The sequence below is a fragment of the Ursus americanus genome, chromosome 1 (genome assembly GCF_024610735.1).
Source record: "Ursus americanus isolate L20-20 chromosome 1, mUrsAme1.1.p, whole genome shotgun sequence".
Taxonomy (NCBI): Eukaryota; Metazoa; Chordata; class Mammalia; order Carnivora; family Ursidae; genus Ursus; species Ursus americanus.
Window position 1 is genome coordinate 59,725,510 of NC_142127.1, and position 23,973 is coordinate 59,749,482.

A 23,973-nucleotide genomic window follows, 5' to 3' on the forward strand; every position below is an offset into this window, starting at 1 on the left:
AGCTCTATTTTTAACCTTGATTTTTAAGCAGAGGAGCAGCAAAAGGACACAGCATGACTGGGCTTTATCACCTGGCTGGACTCCCAATAGGGAGGGTGTTGGTGCCACAGGGTGAGTACCTTGTCAGCCTAAAGGCCATACCTCTGGCTACTGATATGTAGGTGGCAAAGGACTAAAACTGTGGATGCAGAATACCCTCTTTCCCCATCTTCTATGGAGAGTCTTCCAGATGGGTGTGGTGCTTGCTCTTCACAAGGAGATATGTCTCCATTTGGCTATTGGCATGTGTTGTGAGCTAATTTAGGTTCCCTGAGCATACCTGAAAATCTCAGTAGTTAAGCCCCTCATTACTGTGTTTGAGACTTTTTATTTTGTGATGTGGATACAGTAAGCAGGAGGAAGAAAACATTGCTCAGATAGTATTTCTACTCAAAAGCTTTTTCAAAGGAGGCCATGAATTATAATGCAAGAGGCCATTGCACTCACTGCACGGTGATCTGGTTGTGAAAGCAAAGTCTTTCTTTGATAGCTGGAGAACAACTAATTCTAAAGATCAAAATACTTGTTATCATAATAAGAAACCCAAATGTATGCCTGTGTATGTATTCTTTCCCAAAATATGCCACCTCAAAGTTCAAAAGCTAAAATGAAACGGGGATTGTGATATCATTCCTAGCCATTCTGGGCAGCCAGGTGAATTTTTTTAAAGCCTCCAAACTTTTCCCTCACTGCTGCTCTGTTATCTCTTTTTGAGGTAACTCTTCAGGTTTCTCTTTCTCTTTCTAGTGCCTGGAGTTTCTGGCAGTATAGAGAGAAACAATTGACTACAGCAGGGGTTGGCAAACTGAGGCCTATGGGTCCTCTAGCCCCTGGCCTGTTTTTGTACTGCCTGCAAGCTAAGAATGGTTTTCATACTTTGAAACAATTGTAAAAAAGCAAAAAAAACAAAGACTATTTGATAGAGACCATGAAGTGCCCTGCAATGCCTAAAATATGCACTAATCTGGCTTTTTTTTGGGGGGGGGGGGGCGAGGAGAAGACAGAGCGCGGACTTGGGGGCGGGAAGGCAAGGGGTTGGGCGGTATGAACTCCTAGAATAAGGGGAAGGGGGTGTGTTTTCCGGGATTCGGGACTAAGAAGGTGGGGGGTATTTAGGGGCGGGCAGATGGCTGGGAGCTCGGGGGAGCCGAAGGAGGGGCGCGTGAAGGGTGAGCTCTGGGTTAGGGTTCCCAGAGGTCGTGGAATCATGCAAACGGGAGAAAAAGACTGAGCTCAGGGATACCCGGGGACGCGCGCGGGCAGCGGCCGCTTCTCAAGACACTGAGGGGGAGGAAGAGCCATTAATCTGACTTTTGATAGAAAAATTTGCCAACCCCTTCACTACAGAGTGAAATTCAAATGCCTTCACCTGCCATTCCTGCTTTCTTTCATAGCTTCCTCTCACCTCTTCTTACTACTTCCCTTGCACATCTCGGCTTCTATAGTTGCATCAGATGTCTGTCAGTTCCTGCAAGGCTGAATTCTAGGTGCACGCCCCCCCCCCCCCCCCCCCCCCCCCCGCCCTAGTACCTCTGTATCTTTTCATGTGCTCTTCCCTCTTTCTGGAGTGTTCTCTATTCCATCCTACATCTTTTTTTGATCTGTACTACCCGCTTTATAATTTATTTATTTATTTATTTAATTTTATTTTTTATTTAATTTTATTTATTTTTTAAAGATTTTATTTATTTATTTGACAGAGAGAGAGACTGCCAGCGAGAGAGGGAACACAAGCAGGGCGAGTGGGAGAGGAAGAAGCAGGCTCCTAGCGGAGCCCGATGTGGGACTTGATCCGGGATCACGCCCTGAGTGGAAGGCAGACACTTAATGACTGAGCCACCCAGGCGCCCCTATAATTTATTTATTTTGTCTTCACTTCTCTGAAAATGGCAATGTACACAATACGGTATCTAATGAATATTGCCTACTAATTAAATTAATCTTATTAAATAAATAATATCTAGCCAAAGAGAAAATTACAGATACTAGATGGAAAACTAGTGAAAAATTTGTGGTTCCTGTTGTTATTGGTCATGCTGCTGTTGTTGACAGCTCTCTTCTCACCCTGCCTAGGTTATTTACTATCAGCATGAATAATGTAATGTTTATTTTTTGATCTTTCTTTTCTCATTTGTGTTTTATTGATAAAATTGTTTCAAGGCGTAGAAAAAAATGAAGCTCAGGATTTTAAAGATTAGTCACCCAGTGCTTTAAGCAGTGGTGAAGAAGGAAGATAACATTTTAAGAGAGAAAAAGCAACTTGTAACAGCAAGTGATTTTGCAGGGAAGTTATATGCATCAGATAGTGTGTTTGTTAAGGAAAAGAATTAAGATTATTAGCCACACTCAGCCATTTTAAAGCCTTGGGTCTTACTGGGGCTACATTGAAGAACCTGTCATGATCACCCTTGTAGTATACATAATGATAACGGGAATTGAATGCATTTAGATACAGATTTGAATAATCACAAGTTTGTTTTCAAATCTAAAGGGAGGAAGTGAAAATGGGTTTGTTTGGCAGCCTCCCAGCTATGGGAATTAGAGGTTCTAATGAAACTAAGATAATTGGTATATGTGTTAAGTTACAATAAAGATGTGGTAATTTAGCACTGATCCTAAAAATATGATAAAATATTCTATTGTGAAATCTTGACAAGAGAGGGAAAAGGGAGTAGGGAATGAAGCATACCTAGTACCATAAGGTAAACAACACAGAAGTTCTTTTTTTCTTGAAAGATGTCATTCATTTATTTGAGAGAGAGAGAGAGAGAGAGTGCGTATGTGAGCATGAGTGTGTGTGTGGGGGGGGGCAGAGGGAGAGGGAGAAGCCATCTCCCTGCTGAGTAGGGAGCCCGACTTGGGGCTCTATCCCAGGACCATGAGCTGCGCCGAAGGCAGACACTTAACTGACTGAGCCATCCAGGTGCCCCAACAATACAAAAATTCTTAAATGATGGTTTAGAAATAATAAAATAAAAAGAGGTAACTTGTTCTTTCCCATTTTTAATTTTTAGGTTTGGAGCATGCTTGTAATTTTAAGCTGTTCAAAAGCAGTTTTTGAACATTGCCTGCTTTCCCATGACCTTTAAGGAATCTGTGATTAAAACTCCACCTCCATATTTTCCCATTTTAGAGCTACCCAGCACTGCTGTTCTTTAATCAATATAATGCCTTCATTTCTTATTCTGACTTGACCTGAAATTTTTTTTTTTTTTTTGGTGATACTTTTCTCCTAGAAAAACCTGTTTCAATCTTTGGCATCAAACTCACTCCTTCTGTGGGCAAGTAAAATAGTGACAAAGTGTCAGATCCCATTCACTTTAATTCCCTTGAGAATGCAGCTGTCTCATTTATCTGTTCATCATCCTTCTGTTAGGAAGTAATTGCTACTGTCATTTTTATTAAGATTCACTTTTCGTTGTCATTTACAGAACATTCAAATGGATATGTCACCAGCCTTTTGAGATGTGAGGTCAACAAGTTATTATGTGGCTGACACTGTATATTTTATTTTATTTACCTGATCTGGGAAACTTTTAATCTCACTTAGAGAATGAGAAAAAGCCTTAAAAAGGCCTTGTAGAACTCATTTTACTCAATATTTTGGTTCATACATTCACCAAATTGATATTATCTAATTCAAAAGGACATGATTCAAGTGGACATGATTATGTCCACTTTTCTAGTTTAAGTCCAGTGGACCATTATTGGGTACTAATCTTATTTATTTTTGCTCTAAGTAATTTCTTGTGTTTTGAAACCTCAGACTTTGCATTTAAATGTGATTCTAAAGTTCCTAGTGGAACTTGGAGAAGAAAATTTCAAACATTAGCTATCAAATCTAACTACCTATCTACCTTTGGTAACTATTATTGTTCACAGTATCAGCATTAGACTTGGTGTGACTGGTGATACTGCTCTTTCTTTTACACAACCTTTCAATGGTGTGTAGATCACAGTCAGCGAGCTTGTCAGCACACAGGCCCATGGCCGTGGTATGGTGTAGACCATTAATCCTTCCCTCCCTAGTCACTCTCTTTTAGCCAGCTGATTTAGAGCAGTCATCATGACCCAAGGTCAGCCAGTGTAGGTAATAACCTTTGCATCGCATTGGCAGGAGGAGATGAGTTTGGAACATCAGATTATATCTTAGTAATTGTCATTAGAAAACATGGGTGATCCTTGCAATTAAAAATGGAGGGCAATGGAATATTAGTCAGCCAGAACAAAGGATGAAATCTTGCCATTTGCTATAATCTGCATGGACCTAGAGGGTATTATGCAGTGAAATGAGTCAGACAGAGAAAGACAAATACTGTATGATTTCATTTATATGTGGAATCTAAAAAACTAGCAAATAAGCAAAACAAGCAAAAAGCAGAAACAGTCCATAAATACAGAGAACAAACTAATGGTTGCCAGGGGAGTAGGGGTAGAGGGATGAGCAAAATGGGTGAAGGGAAGTGGGAGATACAGGCTTCCAGTTACGGAATGAGTAAGTCACAGGGATAAAGGTACAGCATAAGGAATATTAATGGTGTTGTAATAATGTGTGGTGACAGCTGTACTTGTAGTGAACATAGTATATAGACTTGTCGAATCACTATGCTGTACACCTAAAACTAATGTAACATTGTGTGTCAACTCTACTTCAATTGAAAAAAATGGAGGATGAGATGAAAACGATGCAAAGAGGGAAACTACATGGTAGGGCTGGGGCCATGAGGATTTATGGAGAACTGAAATTATAATCTAACACATTTTCCCAGAGATGGAATATGAGACCATATGACCTTTGGGTATGACTGAAAGGTCAAATCCCTGAGTTGTCTCCATGTTTGACTATAGTTCAATTCTGATTTCAGTTTATATAGCTTTATAATCCTATCTTCCCAGACATTCCCCTTCCCCCGAGTTAACTTGAGTTCCTTATGGTCAAAAGAATTAATGAGAAACAAATGAACTTACTGTCATTCAGACCTTCCTCCCTTAGCAGGGTATCAGTACTCTCCATCTTACACTCCTGCTCTGTGCATGCAGTCAGTGTGCGCTGTGCACATTGACCTGACAGGCAGCTATTATCCATTCAGGGAATGTCATGCTCCTACTGCTTTCCCTTGGACAGCTGGGAATTGTAGAACTGCCAAAATTTAAACATGGCCCAGCTCTCCTTAAATGTGCCTATGTGAGGAACATGTGGTATCTTTGCACTTTATAGGTGATCTAAGAATTTCTGGATTGAATTGAGTTGTATGTGTATTTCATACTTAGTTTTTCTTGTGCGAGGAAAATACTACTAGCTGATTATGCTTTTGGGGTAATTGAGGGGCAAAGGTCCTACTCTGTCTCCATCTTGACCTTAAACTTTACTTTTATACCTTGCTTGCTTGAAAGGTATAAGCCCATATAGCGCAAAACACTTGGAATTGTTTGGAGAAAGGTGTCTTCTACTAAGCTACGCTCTAGGATATTGACTTGCTGTTCCTTCCTGTCTCCTCACATTCCCTGGCTCTTCCTCAGGGCTGGTGCTGTGATATTATTATGTAATAAAGGTGTATACATTTTGTCTTTGTCTCTGTTCCTGGCACAGAGCTCCTAAAGCCCTTGTAATTCCCTAAAAGATAGGAGTATCTTTTTGTGCTAATGAGATGACTGATGGTTTCAATTTCCTGGATAGCTGCAGGATGGAGGCTGGTCACCAAAATGACCGAAGTATGTTTAGAGGGTTGGAACTTTCAGTTCTACCTCTTGACCTCTGGGGAGGGGAAAGGGGTTGGTGATTGAGTTAATCACCAATGGTCAGTGATTTAATCAAGCATGCCTAAGTAATGGAACCTCCTTAAAAACCCTAAACAACAGGGTTCAGAGAGAGTCCAGATTGGTAAACACATCCACAGGCCAGGGAGGTGGCCCATCCCAACTTCCTGGGCACAGAAGTTTCTGTGCTCTATACCTTTCTGGACCTTGTCCAATGTACTTCTTCATCTGCCTGTTTATTTTTATCCTTTATAGTTTCTTTCCTAATAAATTGGTAAATGTAAGTAAATGTTTCTCTGACTTTTGTGAGCCATTCTAGCAATTTATCATAACCGAGGGGTGATTATGGGAACCCCCTATTTGGTAGCCAAGTTGGACAGAAGTGTGGGTACCCTGGGGACCCATTAGTTGCAGCTCGCATCTGAAGTGAGGGCAGTCTTGTGGGACTGAGCCCTTAAACCTGTAGAGTTGGACGCTTACTCCAGGTAGTTAGTGTTAGAGTTGAATTAAATTATAGAATACCTGCTTGGTGTTCAGAGATTTGGAAAATTGGTTGATTCCCCAACCCCCAATTTGATGTCAGAAATGATGTGACTAGAGAAATAGTTTTCCTTTAATAGTAAATATTTATAATATATAATTATAAAATATTTATAATATTCTATTTATAATAATAAATATAATATATATTCTGGGCACATGGCAGATAATACTGAACATGAGTAGTAAATCAGGTTTGATTATGTAATGAGAAATTTCATTAAATATAGTTTCACTCAATCTTGTGAGCTTCCTTTTTTTTTTTTTAATTTAGAGGTAACCCATTTTCTAGGTACATTTATTTCGTGGAGAGAGGCACCTTGTAAATATGTATGGGGATATAAATGATGCCCTTAAGTAAACATTGTACTTTATCTCATTTAATCCTTCTAAGAATACTACAGGTATGTATTTTATGGATGAAGAAATTGAGGCTTACACTCATTAATGGACATTGCCCAAGGTCCGCTAAGAGACAGATCTGAACCCATTGATCTGATTTATTTCAAAACCTGTTATCTTCCCAACTTGACATGAAGATAATTGGAATACAAATGAATTATCCTAGTATTAGTTTGAAGTGACTTTAAAACTTCCATTTAGTTTTTTTTTTCTTTTTTTGGTAAAATTGATAAAAAATTTAAAAACTCATCTTTAGCTGCAGCATTTCATTTCTTTTAAAAAAAAAACCTTCTGAACTTGGAGGGTTTGGCTGAGTAACAGCGGTTTCTGAGGGCATAACTTATTGTGTTTCCTTATCAGGTGGTAGGAAGGATTTTTTCTTTTGCCTTGGCTCAAAGTAATTGCATATCTATCTGTTTATCTGAGCAATTAATCAGAGACCTAAGTAATCAAAGCAGCAGCCAGAATTCCCATGTTGGACTTCCATGCTACATTCAACCGTTCTCAGCACTTCAAATGATTTCTTACCCAAGCAGTGCAAAACCACATGAATCATATGACCAAGTACTAGCTATAGTAGGGGATGATTTACCCATCCCAAAGAATGCATTTCAGATGACTTTGCAGGAAATATAAAGAAAAATGATTACAGTAAAGATATTTTTCTGAAAAGCATTCAATAGTTTATATTCCTAGAATGACACGACTGTGGGCTTTACATTTGTAGTCTAAACATTATGTTTTACAGAAGCCACGGGTGTAATATTCAATTAATTTAATAAAAAAGAAAGCTTCTGTGAAACATCTTTGTTTAAAAATGTGCATTTTTACACAGCTCAGCATCTACATAATGGCCATTTTCCTTAGTTGTCTGTGAATGGGTAGGAATAAAAGGACAGACCTGTGGTTTCCACTAACCAAGTTTCAAGAAACAGAACTGCCTCTGACCGAAATGTTGAATGGCAGGTTTATGTTGAATGAGAAGCTGTTTCTATAGGATTCAAAATCAATTACAACATTAACCAGTAATGAAAATTTCAGTTACTGGTGAGCTGCCTAAAGCATCTCTCAAAACCAAATTGACTGAGGCTCAAGGAACTTGAATTTTGGAAGCTGGGTGCAAGGCTTGCAAGGCTTCCATAAGGCTTCTTCTTATAGGTATATGGTGTTAGGTCTGCACAATGTTTTATAAATTAAAATTGTCAGTGGGAGGATATCACATAAAAATCAGGAATTTTGCTTTCTCTTGAAAAAAAAAAAAGTGGCAACACAGGGCCTTTCTGTTGAGGTGTCTGCTTTCCAGTTTTCCTCATTCCCTTCCACATAAAGTGTGCAGATTCTACTCCACAGCTGACTCAAGTCATTTAACACTACCTGTGTAGTCCCGCAGACATTGGAGTTTCAACCCATATTCTAAGGCCTGCTTCCTGGTAGTTCCCAGCACACTTGGCCATACATGACTTTTGTCTTTTGAGACACTTTCTCAGTGTTCCAGAGATGATGATTATTACATTTGCAGTTTGGCCCTATTATTATTTTTATTTAAATTCAATTAGCCAACATATAGAACATCTTTAGTTTCAGATGTAGAGTTCAGTGATTCATCAGTTGCATATAACACCCAGGGCTCATCACATCATGTGCCCTCTTTAATGCCCATCACCAATTACCCCATCCTCCCACCCACCTTTCCTCCAGCAACCCTCAGTTTAGAAACTGTCTTTCAACTAACATCTTCTTTTAGGAAGATAGAAATGTTTCTAAATGTATGTGTGAAAGCATAAGGAAAGTGCCATATATTTAACTCTAAGAAAGAACACTATAAAAACAGTCTTTCAACTAACATCTTTCAGGAAGATAGAAACGTTGTCAAATGTATGTGTGAAAGCATAAGGAAAGTGGCAATTTGGCCCTATTATTAAGATCTCAGAGACGTTTTGAAATCATACAGACCTTAAAAGAAAAAAGTCATTGGCATGAAGAAAATAGAAAATAGAAAACAGTGACATTAAAATTATGAAATTTGGTAGCATTATTTGTTGTGAGGTATTTATGTGTTAAGAGAGGTTTAGAACAAACCATAACAAAATGAGGAGAATCCAAGACCATCTCAGTTATACAAAGAAATTAGCTCCTGTAAGGTTGGGAATGCAACAGGAAACTCTGTGCTTTAGCTTTGTCTTCCTTACCTTGCCACATGCTCCCCCTGCCAGTGAATAAGGCCAAAGAAAAACAGAATTCATCATGATGAGATTCTGAAGTGAAGGTACATCCTACTATAATTTAGCCTGTTAGAACTGGATATAGATGAGTGTAGAGTGGTCAGATTCAGCAAATAACAACACAGGATGCCTCATTAAATTTAAATTTCAAATAAACAACAAATACTTTTATATCATAAATATGTTCCACACAGTATTTAGGGTATATATTATGGTCTAAATATGCCCCCCCCCCGTAATTCAGTTGTTGAAATCCTAAAGCCCAATATGAGGTATTAGGATGTGGGGCCATTGGGAAGTGATTGGATCTTGAAGGTACAGCCCTCATGCATGGCATTAATGCCTTTATAAGAGAGGCTCCAGAGAGCTAACAAACCTGTGAGGTAGATACTACATTATTTCCTTTTTGTATAGGTAAGGAAGCTGAGTACCAAAAAGAAAATGAATTTGCCCAAATGATGGAAATGGCAGAGCCTGGGTTTGTATTTCAGTACCTACATACTAAGTAAGTAGAGTATTAGGTAAATCATAATTATTTATTGAATACTAAGTACTTTATAAATATGTCATGTAATTTTTACAGTAATCTCATGAAGTAGACATTATTACCAAAAATTTTAAAAAATCTGTATGTTCTTTATAGGGGTAGAAATTGTTAGAAGCACTTTTAGTAATACAAGCTCTTTACAAATCACTGCAGTGGTGAGAAACTCCGAGTATATTACTTTCAAGCACCAGAAATTACATCAAGTTTTATACTTTCAGAGAAAAGAAGACAGAGAGAAGCGGGAAAAGGAAAAGTTTTCAATTAGCAATAATGGCGCCTCGGATAAACCTCATTGGCTACGATAGTGCCCCTGCACAAAGCTTGGAAGTGGGAAAAAGAGAAAGAAACAAACAGAGCAAGTTCATTTATATGGTAAATGATTTGCAATTTGCATCAGGTACAAATTTATATTCTATCAGTATTTCCAACAGCAGTCATGTCTGTCTTACGATTCCATATTTTACAAAGCTCAAAGTCTGTATAACACAGCTATTATATAAATACACACACATATACATACTTATACATATTTATAAAGTTTTATGTATTTTATTATGTATTATATATGTATATATTCTGATACAAAGATAGCTCTGTGCAAATCTGAGAGTGCTCAATCTAGTTGGTCTTGATGCCAAGAAACCTGGGGAGGGGTGAACACCCATGAGAAAGAAAAGAATGGAGAGGTGAGACTAGCTCACTGATAATAATTCAGCTTGCCATTGAGCTTGAAAACCCAAAATGGTATTGTCAGTTTCTGGGCCGGAGACAATATACTCCACTGCCTCTGGATAAACAAAAACTTCATGTGGCCCCTAGAGTCTACTTTTATTAAAGTGTACTTATTTCTTGGGGGGCCTGAATGGTTCAGTCAGTTAAGCGTCTGCCTTTGGCTCAGGTCATGATCCCAAGGTCCTGGGATTAAGCCTGACATCTGGCTCCCCACTCAGTGAGGAGTCTGTTTCTCTCTCTCCTTCTCCCTCTACCCCTCCTCCCACCCTGCTCGTGCTCTCTCTGTCTCTTTCTCTCGAATAAATAAAGTTTTAAAAATCTTCAAAAAAGCTTACTTATTTCTTAAAGACAGAATCTTTTTTTTTTTGCCTTTTGAATTAGTGTTTTTTTTTAATAATTTTTATTTTGTTATATTAGTCTCCATACAGTACATCCCCAGTTTTTGATGCAATGTTCCATGATTCATTATTTGCATATAACACCCAGTGCACCATGCAATATGTACCCTCCTTAATACCCATCACTGGCCTATCCCACCCCCCACCCCTCTCCCCCCTGAAGCCCTCAGCTTGTTTCCCAGAGTCCACAGTCTTTCATGGTTCATTCCCCCTTCTGTTTACCCCCCCTTCATTCTTCCCTTCCTTCTCCCACTGATCTTCCTATTTCTTATGTTCCATAAATGAGTGAAACCATATGATAATTGTCTTTCTCTGCTTGACTTATTTCACTCAGCATAATCTCCTCCATTCCCGTCCATGTTGCTGCAAATGTGTGACCGTTCTTTCTGATGGCTGAATAATATTCCATTGTATATATGGACCACATCTTCTTAATCCAGTCATCTGTTGAAGGGCATCTTGGTTCCTTCCACAATTTAGCTGTTGTGGACAATGCTGCTATGAACATTGGGGTGCATATGGCCCTTCTCTTCACTATGCCTATATCTTTGGAGTAAATACCCAGTAGTACAATTGCTGGATCATAGGGTAGCTCAATTTTTAACTTTTTAAGGGACCTCCACACTGTTTTCCAGAGTGGCTGTACCAATTTGCATTCCCACCAACAGTGTAAGAGGGATCTCCTTTCTCCACATCCTCTCCAACATTTGTTGTTTCCTGCCTTGTCATTTTTGCCATTCTAACTGGTGTTAAGGTGGTATCTCAATGTGGTTTTGATTTGAACTTCCCTGATGGCTAATGATTTTGAACATTTTTTCATGTGTCTGTTAGCCATTTGTATGTCTTCATTGGAAAAGTGTCTGTTCATGTCTTCTGCCCATTTTTTGATTTGATTATTTATTTCATGTGTATTGAGTTTGGGAAGTTCTTTGTAAATCTTGGATACTAGTCTTTTATCTGTAGTGTCATTTGCAAATATCTTCTCCCATTCCGTGGGCTGCCTCTTAGTTTTTTTGACTGTTTCCTTGGCTGTGCAGAAGCTTTTGATCTTGATGAAGTCCCACAAGTTCATTTTTTCTTTTGTTTCTCTTGCCTTTGGAGATGTGTCATGAAAAAAGTTGCTGTGGCCGATGTCAAAGAGGTTGCAGCCTATGTTCTCCTCTATGATTTTGATGGATTCCTGTCTCACATCGAGGTCTTTCATCCATTTGGAGTTTCTCTTTGTGTATGGTGTGAGAGAGTGGTCAAGTTTCATTCTTTTGCATATAGCTGTCCAATTTTCCCAGCACCATTTATTGAAGAGACTGTCTTTTTTCCACTGGATGTTTTTTCCTGCTTTGTCAAAGATTAGTTGTCCAAAGAGCTGAGGGTCCATTTCTGGTTTCTCTATTCTGTTCCATTGGTCTGTGTGTCTATTTTTGTGCCAGTACCATGCTGTCTTTGTGATCACAGCTTTGTAGTACAGCTAGAAATCCAGCAACGTGATGCCCCCGGCTTTGTTTTTCCTTTTCGACAATTCCTTTGCGATTCGGGGCCTTTTCTGGTTCCACACAAATTTAAGGGCTGTTTGTTCCAGTTCTTTGAAAAATGTCATTGGTATTTTGATTGGGATGGCATTGAAAGTGTAGATTGCTCTGGGGAGCATAGACATTTTAACTATGCTTATTCTTCTGATTCATGAGCATGGAATATTTTTCCATCTTTTTGTGCCTTCTTCAATGTCTTTCAAGAGTGATTTGTAGTTTCTAGAATATAGATCCTTTATGTCTCTGGTTAAGTTAATTCCGAGATAACGTATGATTTTTGGTGCTATTGTAAATGGAATGGATTCCCTAATTTCTCTTTCTTCAGTCCCATTGTTCGTGTATAGAAGTGCAACTGATTTCTGAGCATTGATTTTGTGTCCCACCATGTTACTGAATTGCTCTATAAGTTCTAGTAGTTTGGGGGTGGAGTCTTTTGGGTTTTCTATATAGAGTGTCGTGTCATCTGCAAAGAGAGACAGTTTGACTTCTTCTTTGCCAATTTGGATACCTTTTATCCCTTTTTGTTGTCTGATTGTTGTTGCAAGGACTTCTAGTACTATGCTGAATAATAGTGGCGAGAGTGGGCATCCTTGTTATGTTCCTGATCTTAATGGAAAGGCTTTCAGCCTTTCCCCATTGAGAATGATAGTCACTGTAGGCTTTTCATAGATGGTTTTTATGAGATTGAGGAATGGACCCTCTGTCCCTACGCTCTGAAGTGTTTTAATCAGGAAAGGATGCTGTATTTTGTCAAATGCTTTTTCTGCATTAATTGAGAGGATCATATGGTTCTTGACTCTTTTCTTGTTGATATGATCTATCACACTGATCGATTTGCGAATGTTGAACCACCCTTGCATCCCAGGGATGAATCCCACTTGGTCTTGATGGATAATCCTTTTAATGTACTGTTGAATCCTGTTAGCTAGGATCTTGTTGAGAATTTTGGCGTCTGTATTCATCTGGGAAATCGGTCTGTAATTCTCCTTTTTGATAGGGTCTTTGCCTGGTTTGGGGATCGAGGTAATACTGGCCTCATAGAATGAGTTTGGTAGTTTTCCTTCTGTTTCTATTTTTTGAAACAGCTTCAGGAGAATAGGTATTAATTTTTCTTTGAATGTTTGGTAGAATTCCCTGGGAATCTGTCAGGCCCTGAACTCTTGTTTTTGAGGAGGTTTTTGATCACTGCTTCAATCTCTTCATAATTAATCGGTCTGTTTAAATAATCAATTTCTTCCTGTTTCAGTCTTGATAGTTTATAGGTTTCCAGGAAGGCATCCATTTCTTCCAGGTTGTTTAATTTATTGGCATAAAGCTGTCGATAAAAGTTTCTAATGATCCTTCCTATTTCATTGATGTTGGTTTTCATCTCTCCCCTTTCATTCATAATTTTATTAATTTGGGTCCTTTGTCCTATTCTTTTGAATAAGTCTGGCCAGTGGCTTATCAATCTGATTTATTCTTTCAAAGAACCAGTTTCTAGTTCTGTTGATCTGCTCTACTGCGCTCCTGGTTTCTAATTCATTGATCTCAGCTCTAATCTTGATCAAGTGCCTTCTCGTGTGTGGGTTAGGCCTGTTCTTCTGTTCCAGCTCCAGCTTCTTGAGGTGAGAATATAAAAACTGCATTTTAGATTTTTCTATTCTCTTGAGTGAGGCTTGGATGGCTATGTATTTTCCGCTTAGGACCACCTTTGCATTGTCCCATAGGCTTTGGGCTGATTTGTTTTCATTTTCATTGCTCTCCAAAAATTGCTTAAACTGATTTTTAATTTTCTGGTTTATCCAATCATTCTTGAGCAGGATGGTTCTTAGTTTCCAAGTATTTGAGTTTCTTCCAAATTTTTCCTTGTGATTGAGTTCCAGTTTCAAAGCATTGTGGTCTGCGAATATGCAGGCAATAATCTCAGTCTTTTGGTATCAGTTGAGATCTGTTCTGTGACCCAGTATGTGGTCTATTCTGGAGAAAGTTCCACGTGCATTCGAAAAGAATGAGTATTCTGTTGTTCTGGGGTGTAGTGTTCTATATATATCTATGAGGTCCATCTGGTCCAGTATGTCATTCAAAGCTCTTGTTTCTTTGTTGGTTTTCTGCTTAGGTGATCTGTCTATTGCTGAGAGTGGAGTGTTGAGGTACCCTACTATTAAGGTATTATTGTCTATATGTCTCTTTATTCTGGTTAAGAGTTGGCCTGTGTGGAGCGCCTGGGTAGTACAGTCGTTAAGCGTCTGCCTTCGGCTCAGGGCGTGATCCCGGCGTTTCTGGATCGAGTCCCACATCGGGCTCCTCCGCTGGGAGCCTGCTTCTTTCTCTCCCACTCCCCCTGCTATGTTCCCTCTCTCGCTGGCTGTCTCTCTGTCACATAAATAAATAAAATCTTTAAAAAAAAAAAAAAGAGTTGGCCTGTGTATCTAGCTGCTCCCCTGTTGGGAGCATAGATATTTATAATTGTCATATTCACTTGTTGAATACATCCTTTAAGAATAATATAGTGTTCTTCTGTATCTCAAATACAGTCTTTAGTTCAAAATCTAATCTGTCTGATATGAGAATTGCTATCCCAGCTTTCTTTTGAGGTCCATTGGCATGAAAAAGGCTTTTCCATCCCTTCACTTTCAGTCTGGATGTATCTTTAGGTTCAAGATGAGTCTCTTGTAGACAGCAAATGGATGGGTCATGTCTTTTTATCCAATCTGCAATGCTGTGGCATTTTATGGGAGCATTTAACCATTCCCATTGAGGGTGATTATTGAGAGATATGATTTTAATGATGTCATGTTGCCTGTGAAGTCTTTGTTTCTATAGATTTTAAATTTCTGTTCTGTATCACTCTTGGGGCCTTTTTACTTTTATAGAACCCCCCCTTAACATTTCATGTAGGGCTGGTTTGGTGGTTACGAATTCCTGCAGTTTCTGCTGATCCTGGAAGGTCCTTATCTCTCCATCCATTCTGAATGACAGCCTTGCTGGATAAAGGATCCTTGGCTGCATGTTCTTCTCTGATAGAGCTTTAAAAAAAATGCCCTGCCAACCCTTCCTAGCCTGCCAGGTCTCTGTAGACAGTTCTGACATTATTCTGATATTTTTCCCTCTGTATGTAAGGATTTTCTTCCCCCTGGCCACTTTCAATACTGTATCCTTGGATCTAATATTTGTGAAATGCACTATGACGTGATGTGGTGTAGGTCTGTTGTCATTGACCTTGGGAGGGGTCCTCTCTGCTTCTTGGACACGAATGCTTGTTTCCTTCGCCAGATTAGGGAAGTTCTCAGCTACAATTTGTTCAAATATCTCTTCTAGACCTCTCTCTTTCTCCACCCCCTCGGGGATGCAGATGATTCTGACATTGGAACATTTCATTGAGTCAGTAAGCTCCTGTAATCTACATTCTTGAGATTGGACTTTTTTGAGCCAAGTTTCTGTTTTAACTTTCTCTTCTACCATCCCATCCTCCAATTCACTATTTCGTTCTTCTGCCTCATTTACCCTGGCCGTCAGAGCGTCTAGTTTAGACTGCATTCGATTCATAGTATTTTTAATTTCTGCCAGATTCACTCTCATTTCTGCCCTTAGAGATTCTACGTTCTTGTTAATATTTTCGTTAATATTTTTTTGAAGCCTACACATCATCTTGACCATTGTTACTCTGAACTCCATTTCTGACAATTTGGTTATATCCTTATCCGTCATTTGTGTGTCAGAGGCCACAGACTCATTATCTTTTCCTTGCTGGGGGGTGATTTCTCCGTCTCATCATTCTGATGAGAGGTTGCGGGGATGCCCAGAGCCGAAATTATTGACCAGGACCCAGGCAGTGTGCAGTTGTTTTATAGGGACCTTAGGGATGTGGGCTTATTGATTTTTCAGCCTGCCTTCTGGGGAAAGGGCCTGCCGCGCTGATACTCAGGCAACCCTGTTTGGGTAGAGTCACCCTGTGCCCTGCAAGGGGGGATGGGGATGGGCACAATGTGAGCTGGTATTTCCGGGCTTTTGTTCTCTGGCAGCTTTCCCTGGCGGTTTTCTGTGCCTTTTCTGAGAGTCAGAGCAGCAGTGGCCATATCCTAGCCTCTGTCTCAGAACAGAGATCGCATTCTGCTCTCCACTGAGCTCTCTTGGCCACTTCAGTTCTGTTTCTGCCGGTGCTGCTAAAAACTCTGCAGCGTCCTGGGTTGTGTGCCCCACAGCCGGCGTCCCAGCCCTCACTTCCAGGGCCGGCACGTCTCTGTCCTTTGTGCTTCTAACACCGCCAGCTGCCCCCGGTTCCCGTGTGTGCTACTGAGCTCCCTGTTTCAGTGTGATTTGCATGCGCTCCAGAGCACTGGTTTTCAGTCTGGTCGCTCGTGTGCTCCCGAGCTCCCAGTATCAGTCCGGTTCCAGTGAGCAATCCGCAGCTCCCGTTTTCAGTCTGGTTGTGTGCGCGCGCGGTCCCGAGCTCTCTGTTTCAGTCTAGTTCGAGTGTGCGCTCCGGAGCTCCAGTTTTCAATCTGGTCACGCATGCACTCCTGAGCTCCCAGTTTTAGTCTGGTTCCAGTGAGCACTCCCGAGCTCTGGTTTTCAGTCTGGTCACACGCGCGTTCCCAGGCTCATGGTCTCAGTTGGCTTTCTTGTGGGTGCTGGTCCAGGAGTCCGGCCAGCTTCCCAGTGCAAGTGGCTACTGCTTTCCGGTGCCCAAGTGCGTCGGCCCCCCCCCTTCCATTTATCTTCAGATATCACGACTCCCTGCTTTGTACCTCAATATTCAGTGCTGGAGATGTTTGTTTGTAGAGATCCAGATGTATCTTCCTGCATCTCAGGCTGATTCCCTGGGTTTTTGGATTGTCTGGTAGATATCCAGCTCGACTCAGGGGACCAGCCGAAAAAGGGGTCCCCTACTCCTCTGCCATCTTTTCTCCTTGCAGAAAGTGGTCGCTTTTCTGTTCATAGAGTTTCTGCTACTCTTTTCTTCATTCTCCAGTTGCATCATAGCTATTCAGAATGGTTTGGTAGCTCTCTCTTAAAGACAGAATCTTATTTCTGAATATATATATATCTCAAATATATATCTCAAAGAGCAGGTTTTTATTATTTTTTAAATTTTTTAATTTTTTAATTATTTTTTATTATTTTTGTTTGCCTTTTGTTTTAGGATCTCAGAAATTGAGGGTGTCCCCCTTCTCTTGGCTAGACTCTGGTTCTTTTAATTGCATAGGTAAGTGTGAGGACAGTTACAGATAGAAAATAGTCAGAAGTTTTCATGTGGCCTTTATTCCCTATTTTTAATGTAGTTCTCAAAGCTTTCAGCTCCCTGCTAGAAAGTGAACGATTTCAAGTGTCTGAGGATCTTGTTTCAAGCTTGTATTAAATGCTAATGTTTGCAGTGGAAAATCGGAGGGCAATGCAAAAATTTACTGCTGGACTATTGTGGAAAATTTTTGGATCATCCTTCTCCGGCAACTTATAAGTTTCCCAGCGTCCATAAGGCAGAGGATGTGGCTGAGGAAGAGATTTTATTGAGACTCTCTAGGTTTTAATCCTACTGCTCTTTTGCTCAGCTCAAACAAGGATAAAATATAATACCTTAAAAAAAAGAGAGAAAAGCATTTGCTTAAGTAGACTGGGGCAACTGATATGTTATAGGATGAAGGATGCGTAAAGCAGGATGTGGGATGCACATATTCATTCTCCCTGAGGGAAATATATAGGAATCTTACATGAAAGAATGCAGTGGTTGGGGCACCTGGTGGCTCAGTCAGTTAAGCATCTGACTTTTGGTTTCAGCTCAGGTCATGATCTCATGATCCTGGGATCGAGCCCCAAGTTGGGCTCCGTGCTCAGCGGGAGTCAGCTCTAGATTTCCCTCTCTCTGCCTCTGCCCCTCCTCCCTGCTCACATGTGAGCACATGCACCTGCATGCTCTCTCTCAAATAAATAAATAAATAAATAAATAAATAAATTTTTATTAAAAATAAAAAAGATTGCAGTGATGTGGCATGGCTGTAGAAGATTCATCTCCATAGGGTGCATCTTCCCCTTTCCCCAAATTCCCCATTATATTTTATTATTTCTATTTTATTATTGAGAAACTTAGGCTTAGAGAGGTCAAGTAAAATTGCTTAGGATCATATACCTAGCTAATGATAGAACTCCTCAGATTCATTTAACTCCAAGGCCACATGCTTTTCCCATATATCCTCTCGTAGCACAAACTGCTCAGCCCTCCCAGCTTCAGTTTCTTCACCAGTGAAACTGTGATGCTATTACCTGCCTCGGTGGGCTGTGGTGAGGATTAGAGATAACTGATGTAAAGTTTTAGGTACAGTGACTGGGCTATAGTTACACTTGCTAAATCCAAGTTTTTATTATTGTTAAGCAGGTAACAGGTAGATAGGTAATAGGTTTCATGGAATTCTGAAGACCAGCACTAGGAGCAGTTGGCTCAGGGGAGGGATAGACTGAGAACGAACAAGGGAATGGCCTTTTGCAGAAAATGAAGGCAGGAGTCTAGAAAGGAGATAACTAAATTCACTCCATCCAGAATGAATTTGACCTTGAATGAATTTTCTTGGGAACAATGGAGCTTAGCACTATAATTCCATTGGTATTGTTCAAGTGTTCACTTGCAAAATGATTGAAATGATTGCATTTAAGAGAACGTGTGTGCTAATAAAAGAATCCAGTCATTTTTTTAAGCCACAAGCGCGAGAACAACGGAAGTCACTGCTGGTTTTCTTTTTCCTTCCTTTCTTCTTTTTCTTCTTCTTCCCCTTCTTCTTCTTCTTCTTCTTCTTCTTCTTCTTCTTCTTCTTCTTCTTCTTCTTCTTCTTCTTTTTTATCATGATCTAGATTTGGGATTGAAATAATTTTTAATTTGTTATTTCACATGTAATCAGGACTAAAATTTTCTTTAGCTTTTTTATGCAGTGTAATACAAGTCTGACATTTAAAAAAAATGATGATTTGTGACAGCAGCAAGAGTACTTTTGTATGTGGCTATATAACCTGCCAAAGAATTTGCATCAGGCCTCTCTGAAGTGCTGTCATTCTCGTTCACAATAAAGGCCCTCAAGCCCCTCACTGTCCTGCAATAAAGGCTGTCACCCAGTCAGCACCAATTTCATCCGTGTATGAGTCGGCAGCGATACTGCTGATGCGTGTCAGGCTCTTGTTAAATTCACTGTGGGTCAACTACCTAAATGTTTCTTTTAAATGATTCAATCATAAAGCACAGGCCCTGAAATACCCAGAGAAGTGTGACAACTGGCGTCTTTATGATAGATGCATTAGGAGCCTGATGAATGAGGGTACGAGCTGAATTTAACACAAGTACCTGTAAAAATGGAGTAGTGGAAATTTCTATAAATGTATTTTGTATATTTATGTTATTCCAAAGACATTTGGTTTGACAGTTTACTGACTCTCTCCTGTAAAAAAGTGGGATGGTTTTGAGTCTTATTGAAAGGATTCAAATTGTTATTCACTCATTCATTTGTTCATCCAGCCATTGTTTGATTGATGATTGATTGATTCATTCATTCATCAAACTTTCCTTGAGCTAAGTGCTATACTAAGCACTGTAGATACAAAGACAACTCAGACTTGGCTTCTGTCTTCTTGGGTCTCACAAATTATTAGAAAAAGAAATTTCATTGGATTAATGAAATTGAGCATTATTCTGTTTTTGAAATTTCCCCTTTTCTTGATCCCATAAAGCAACTTCCCTGGCTTTGCTCCAAAGGCATAATAGACCAAATGTAGAGTGCTTTGGAAGGCACGGAAGAACAGGAAGGCAAGGACAATATTTGTTCTCTTCTGTTCTGTTTCTAGTCTGTATCACACATTTCCTTGCTACTCTGAGTTTTCCTATGTTTCTTAGTAGGAGACAGAGGTGGAGGCTCTGTCTGTGTAAGGATGAGGGTTATTGGCTTTTGAATTTTTTTTTTCCAGTAGAGATTGTTTCTCCTCATTGTCTGCCTTCTTCACTTTGAATAAGAGTCTCCTTTTATTAGTTCCTAACTGTAGGGTCTTAGGAAATGCATCTGAAGTTAACTCTTGCCTCCCTGGACCCATTGAATAATATAGAAAAGACTTAAAACTGTAATCAAGCCTTCTTGACACTTCCATGTGTTTTTACTCCAATGCCCTTTTAATTGTTTTCTAAGTGTATTTTATTTTCTGTGTCACAAGATTAGTATCTGTTTATCAGAGAGAATTCCAAAGAAAACAGAGAAGAAAAAAACAGAAAATAAAATTTTATCTGCTGCCTCAACATCCAGACAGAATCACTGTCCATATTTTGTGGACTGTTCTTTCAGGCATCCTTAAAGCACTTACATGTTTTTCCTTTAAACAAAATTGGGATTTTGATAGAAAAAAATTCTGAAGTGAAAATGCATGGTCAAAAAACCCGAACATTTTTAAACCTTTAAAGAGTATCATCACTAAATTACTCTTATGAATCAGTGTAGCAATTTGTACTTCCATCAGCACTGTGTATAAGTGGTCGTGTTTCTGAATTTGCCAAAATGAGATATTATTTTAAAAATATGTCAATATGATAGTGAGCTCTTTCTTTTTTTACTGTTTCTTGGTATAATCCTTGGGCTTCTCATTGCCCCTTGGTCCTCTTTTAGCTCAAGATTCTTTATCTGTGATGCTTTTCTTCCTGCTTGCAACCCCTTTCCTTATCCAAACTTGTTCTGGCTCCTTGAGATCTATTGTTGCTAGTTGTTGGTTGGCTTTGTCTTCTGTGTGCACTAGATTTTTCTGTGACTTGCTCCTTTTTCTACTCAGAAAGAGGCCTGCTCCTAGGAAGGCCGCCATGCCTAGGCTAGATTTCTACTCTTTCCTTTTATTAATCTATGAAAAAGCCAGTTTTGAATGCTCACTAATATATGCACAACTTTCTAGGAAAGTAAAATCCTTTCCATACAATCATTCAGTTGACTGTTATTAGGCTCTCTGAATAAGAAAAGTGAAATACAATTATTTGGATCAGGAAAATAGAAATCATTTTAAGTATTTCTGGCAGGATGGGATTTAATTCAGGGACTTCCAAGTTTGCACGACTGTTAGGTTTAGAGGAGGGGAGGTCAGTGGCCATATGGAATATGTAGAAACCATGTTTTCTTTCTTTCTTTTTTTTTTTTTTTTGACTTAAAACAATTTTATTTATTTATTTATTTATTTTTATAATAATATTTTTTTATTATATTATGTTAGTCACATAACCATGTTTTCTATGCAGAGTATTCGTATTTGATGATACACTTGTTTGGACTAAGGTCATTTCCATAGTGGGTTTTCATCTCCATCTCTTTGTTTGCATTTTAGGTGATGGTTAGTTATTTTTATGAGTCACCATTTTCTCTTAGATGTTATAAACATTTCTGTAAAAAAAATAGCTGCTTCCCCTCTGTGGGCACACTAAGCTTGGCCTATCTGCTGCTACTGCTATTTTCTGACGGGCAGTGGCAATATTACATTTCTTGAAGTTGTCTCTGTGTACTTTTATGCCACTCCTGCAGTCCTCCTTGTTTGCTGTCACCCTGATTCAAGTTGCTGAGCCACAGCTTCTTGATATCTGGCTCGAGTCCATCTTCCTCTAATATACACCCTCTGATGGTGAGTTTCAGTGAGCAGAGCTTCAGTGCGCGAACTGGCTGGGCTCCAGGCCTCAGCAGCTGATAAATCTGCCTTGGCATTTGATGTTAAGTATAGCTCTCAGATGATGACTACATTTTTTGAAGCTGCATGCAACATTTTGATAGGTTGTTATTATAAACCAGCACCTAAGACTAGAAGCAGGAATGGGAAGGAATTTTCCATGCAGAGAAGCCCGTTAGCAGTGGTTGCCCTTTTCTGCACTCATTAATGTAGAGTCTAAAGATTTTTAACAGAATGTGATCCCCCAAATCAAAAAAAGCAGGCTAGGGCATAGTCACCCTCAGGGTGACTTCAATTTGAGGGCCTTTGCAAGCAGTATTATCGGTAATCTCAGACAGCCTTTGACCTAGGATGTCCTTGAAAATGTGAATAGAGTTCTATTAAGTATCCTTTCAAGAGAAAGTAGTGCCTGATACAGACGTATAGGAAATGAAGATGCCAGTTGACTCCAGCAGTTATTGATATCCTTCAGTTTTATTAACTTCAGGTCAGTGTTTCTCAAAGTGCTTTTCAAACTTGGAGCCTTGAGAGGTACTCCAAAAAAGGTTTTCATGGTCAAAGCAATTTGAGAAATAATGTGATTTTTACTCCTCTCTTGAAAGTTACAACTGCATTTTAAACCTCAGGACAAATCCCATGGTAACAAAATCTACTTAATTTTGTTTAACCCAGCATCTCCTCCCCCCCCACCAACCCACCCTACTTTTGTTTTGATTACTGACATGTTTTCCATTGCAGCACTTTGATAAAAACATGTTGAAAACTGGGATTTTCTTTCACCCCCTCTCATAATCTCCTATGGCCAGTTAATTTATTCTGGATGACTATACCTGAGATTCTTCAGCTTGCTGAGTCTGTGGCCCCTGTGGCAATCTGGTGCCTGAACTCCTCAAAATGAATTTTCCTGTTGCTGATTTCAAGATATTCTTCTGTCTTTGACTTTCAGCACTTTTACTGTAATGTGTTTGTGGGTCTCTCTCTCTCTGTGGGCTTTCCTGCTTAGAGTGCATTTAGCTTCCTAGATGTACTGTGTATTACATTATTGTTTTTCAATAGATTTGGGAAGTGTTCAGCCATTATTTCTTTCAATATTTTTTCTTTTATCCTTCTCCTGTCCTTCTGGTACTTCCATCTGTATGTTTAATGGTGCCCACACTTATTTGAGGCTCCATTTTTCTTTATTCTTTTTTCTCTCTGTTCTTCATCTTGCATAATCTGTTAACAGCCATCTTCAACTTCACTAATTATTTCCTCTTCCAGTTCAAATCTACTGTTGAGCCCCTGTTGTGAATTTTAAATTTCAATTATTACACTTTTTGATTCCAGAATTTCCATTTGTCACTTTTTCCTAATTTCCACCTCCTTATAGGTATTCTCTGTTTAGTGCAACATTACCATCGTATTTTCTTTTATTTTAGTCATATTTTCCTTTAGTTCTGTGAATATATTTATAATAGCTTCTTTGAAATCTTTTAAATTTTAAATCTGACATCTGGTCACTCTCACTGGCAAGTTCTGTTGCCTGCTTTTTTCCTGGTGTAATAGTTTCTATGACTCATAATTTTTTTTTGGAACCTGGATATTTTTGATATATTACAGCATATCTAGGTACAGCCCCCTCTCACCACCCCCAACTCTTGTTATTTGCTTATTTTTTTAGTGATTGGCTGAATTATTTTAATGAGGTGTATTTTCCTCCCTCTCCCTGCCCCACCCACACTGTTAAATCATACTACATACATCATACTACAGGGGGGTGTGGCTTTGGGTGGGCCAAGAGTCCTTCCGTTATGACAGTGGTCCTGGTAGGGCTTGTGTTCACTCCCTAACCACACTCAGCTGTTAAGTTTCACTAATTGATGACTGATGGCTCTATAATTTCCAGCAATGCTCTGGGGCATAAATTCCTAACAAACTAACCCAATCAAATCGTGGCTCCTTCATAGTTCCTGCGGTCGATGTTTGCTATTTCCTGATCCTCGTTCTTTTTCTACTGCAAGTTAGACAGTTTACAATCTAGATTCTATCTTCGTTAGATCCACAGACATATCTCTTCCCACTGCTTTTCACTCTCTGTTCTTCTTGAGAGTCTCCTTGGGAAACTTCTCCATATTCTGCCGCAAGTTAAGTTTGTTCCTTTGGGAAGGAATTAGAAGCTGTGTCTTATA

General features: G+C 39.4%; 1 long non-coding RNA gene and 1 other non-coding gene across 2 annotated transcripts in view; one reads left to right on the forward strand and one right to left on the reverse strand.

The window, feature by feature from the left end:
* Positions 1-23,973, forward strand: part of LOC148110773 (uncharacterized) — a 522,247-nt gene that overhangs the window by 136,812 nt on the left and 361,462 nt on the right. The window lies entirely within an intron of this gene.
* Positions 9,683-9,829, reverse strand: LOC123798361 (U4 spliceosomal RNA). The gene has a single exon (XR_006781274.1). It is a non-coding gene; the product is annotated as a U4 spliceosomal RNA (small nuclear RNA).